The sequence below is a fragment of the Manihot esculenta genome, chromosome 3, assembly GCF_001659605.2.
Source record: "Manihot esculenta cultivar AM560-2 chromosome 3, M.esculenta_v8, whole genome shotgun sequence".
Classification (NCBI taxonomy): Eukaryota; Viridiplantae; Streptophyta; class Magnoliopsida; order Malpighiales; family Euphorbiaceae; genus Manihot; species Manihot esculenta.
Genome location: NC_035163.2, coordinates 6,221,972 through 6,225,829, shown reverse-complemented (window position 1 = coordinate 6,225,829; position 3,858 = coordinate 6,221,972). Strand labels below are relative to the sequence as shown.

At 23.6% G+C, this 3,858-nt stretch overlaps 1 pseudogene; it reads left to right on the top strand.

The window, feature by feature from the left end:
- Window positions 1–2,609: 2,609 nt before the first annotated feature.
- On the top strand, window positions 2,610–3,490 carry LOC110612183 (annotated as a pseudogene).
- The last annotated feature ends 368 nt before the right edge of the window (window positions 3,491–3,858 follow it).

The window sequence follows — 3,858 nt, the reverse complement described above, 5'->3', positions numbered from 1 at the left end:
TAAAAAAAATCAAGATTTTAACACTTTAATTAAATCTTAAAACCCTAAAAGTGAGATTTAAAATTAAAAGTCTATTAAAAAACTCTAATTTAATACTATTTAAAATTTTTGTAATTTAATTTAATTTAATTTCTATAAATTTTTATTTTTATTTTATTCAATTTAATTAGATTTTAAACTAATAAACTCGAGCAAAAGTATTTAAAATTTTTATTTTATCAGCGCTGCTTTTATTTCTCCTTAGCATTTTTGGAATTTTCTCTGGCAAATTATAGAATACATTAAAAACATTACTAAAATAAAATCAATTTCTCCTTAAATTATAACAGAGTACTGCATCATAAGTAATTTCCTTTAAAATATATGCTATCATCTCACAACATAGTCACTTTTTTTTAGTTTCATCGGAGTGACCGATTTTTGATTCAAATTAAAAAAAATTCATCGAACTGAATTATTTTAAAATTTTAATTTAATTTTTTTTTTATTTTAAGTTTGATTAATTTTTAATTTTAAAAATTTCGGTTATTTTAATTCGATTTAATTTTAATTAAATAAAAATTAAAAAAATAGAATCAAATCGAATCGATTAGTGATAATAGTATATTATTTTTAATAATATAAAGATACTTAACCATAATCAAGGTTGAAATATTTTTAAATTTTAGAATATTAAAATTAAAGTATAAAAAAATAAAAAGTTTAATAGATCAAACTAACTTGAATCGACCTGAATCGAACTTATTTGATTCAAATCAATTTCTATTCAAAATTAATTCGATTTTTATAAATACTATAATTTTAATTTTTAATTTATTCAGTTTGATTCAATTTTAAATCGAACCAACTATATTCTTCGTATATAAAAAAATATTTTTATTTATTTAATATTGCTATTAAAATTAGTATTGAGAAAAATACTTTTAAATAAATCATTTAAAAATTATTAAAAGATAATTTAAAATTAAATTTCATAAATTTAATCATAATACACTAAAATTACAAAACATAATTTTTAAAATTTTTTAATAATATATATTTTTAAAAAAAAATAGATTTGAGCCTTCATTCACAGTGACAAAGAGGTACATTTTAAGTTGTTATCTTTCGGTTTCACGTTCAAGATAGTGAGAGTGAAGGTCATATGACATTTCAGTGAGCCAGCCCAAGTACAGCCCTCCAAAGAATACTTCATCCTTTTATTTTTGTTTAGGATAATTTACTCTTGAGATTTAATAAAGTTTATAATTTAATTTCTATTTATTTAATATTAAATAATTTAGTTCATAAATTTTTATTTTATATATTAATAAAATAACCTTCTATTAATTTTACTATTAGTTAAATATTAATTAAAAAAGCTCAAATTAAAAATATTAAATTATTATAAATATTAAAATCATAAGAAATAAATTGTTATAAATTATTAAAATTATAAAGTCTAAAACGTGATAAAAAATGAAATTATCATAATTTAATAGTAAATTTTAATAAAATAATAGAAAAAATTTTGGGACTATATTATTTTTCATTAAAATAATAATAATTAAATTATTAATTTTAATAAATCTCTGGAATTTTACTATAAATTACCCTTTTATTTATTTCCTTAAACGGTCCGGAGAGTGGGGAGTGAAGCTTAAATTTTAGAAAAAAAAAAATAATTTAGTTAGAAATCTTGGTTGGTTACTTAATTTCAAAAAAAATATTTTAAAATAATTAGTATTTCTATTGGTTAAAATTTTACTGAGAAAAGTTATTATTAATGGTTGATATCTCAATTTTTTGAAAAATATATATTAATATATTAATGAAATTTTAAAAAAAATTCAATAATTAATTTTTTCATAAATATATTTTAATTTTTCGTCTAACGCTTAAAATTTAATATTAACGAAAAAAGTAATTAATAATTTTTTAAAATATTAAAAATATTTTAATATATTTTTTAAAATGATTTTTTTTATATATAGAACAGCGATTACATAGTGATTTTTCCCAAATTTTATTCAAAAATAAATTTTTGTGGGGGAAAATGTTTAAAATATTCATACCTTGCTGTTTAAAAGAGTTCCACAGAAAAACAAAAGGAAAAAAAAAAAAAAAAAAAAAAAAAAAAAGCCTAAAGATGATAGCAAGAAAGCTGCTTTTATCAAACTTTATCAAGCTTCAGTCCTCCAAGACGTCTGTGAATTCTTACTTTATCAACCTTCTGACAACCACTATGATCAAGCTCTCTTGATTTCTCGTGATAGTGGATATCTTCAGGTTCATCTGAAATCTTTCGTCACCAACACTAGAGATGATTAATTAATTAATTAATTAAGAAAAAAATATAAAAAAAGTCCCTTAATTAATCATTAAATATATTTTATATTTGATTAAACTAATTAAAACTCAAAGAGAAGAAGCATAGTACTTTCATATGGATGTAAAAATTAATAAGTTCACAGGCTGATACAAGAAAAAGGATTTTTTTTAATCATCTTTCACATCAGGATCATGACGTTTCCATGAAAATTCCAGGTGTTTCAGGAATCTAACTCTCTCATGGCCGCAGAGTAATTATTTCCATCGTCCACATACATTTTCTCCCTTTATAAATTGAAAACCCTTCAGTGCTTCTTCCCATAGAATTCAAGCTCCAGAGAAACTTTTTTATTTTCAGAAGCATTCAAACACTTTCTTCCTTTCTTTATTCCTTCCATGGCACCCAACGGAGAAACCCTCGTCGGCTTATATTCCAAGAGGGAGAATCTTCACAAACCCAGTAGACTTTCAATGGAAGGACTTCAAAGAACAATGTCAGACATCTCATTAGAACTAACCAAAGAAACTTCCAGCAGTGATCCAAAGCTCCCACCCATATCAGAAGTACAGCCACAGGACGCAAAGTGCGAGTGCTGCGGCATGTCTGAGGAGTGCACCGCCGAGTACATAAAACGGGTGCGTGATAAGTTCATGGAGAAGTTCATTTGTGGGTTATGTGCAGAAGCTGTCCAGCAAGAGATGGACAAAAATGGAGGCAAAAGAGAAGAAGCCCTAAACGAACACATGAGTGCTTGTGTAAAGTTTAACAGGCTTTTTAGGGTAAATCCTATATTGTATCAAGCTGAAGCAATGCGAGAGATGTTAAAGAAGAGCACAAGTATTAATAACAGAGCCAAGTCCATAAGCCCTAGAGACAGAGGTCGTCAAAGGAAGGGTGGGATTGCTAGGAGCTCCAGTTGTATTCCTGCAATATATAACAAGGGAGATCAACCATTGGAGGGTGAGTGATTTGTTGTTCTTCATTGGCGATTACGTTAGGCTCTGATAGGATCAAGTCCATATGATCTACACCAAGTATTAGATGAAAAATGTTCATATTTTTATTTTCTTCTCTAAGCTCTCATGCAATCCTACGGTATTCTTTCTTTTCAGTACAGTACATTCTATAGTTACTAAGATATGTGAAATTATTGATTCTATTTAGAGTAATTAAATTTTATTTTTCTTTGTATTCATATAAATATTAATATTTTTTTGAATTTGAATGAATCTTAAATTTATGTGAGACTCTATTCATATTAATACTATCCGAATTCATTCCAAATTCAAATAGTATTATCCAAATACTGAATAAAACTCAAATCTATTTAGTTTTATATATTTTAATTAATATTTTATATAAAAAATATTTTTATTAATAATTTTAATTTAAAAAATTTAATATTTTTAAAAAATATTTAAATTTTAATTTGTAAATAAAATATATAAAAATTTTTATAAATATTATTGTAAAATATATAATTTTATATTAAATTAATTATTTAGATAAAATGATTCGGATAGTGGCTATCCTTTAAATAAAATTCG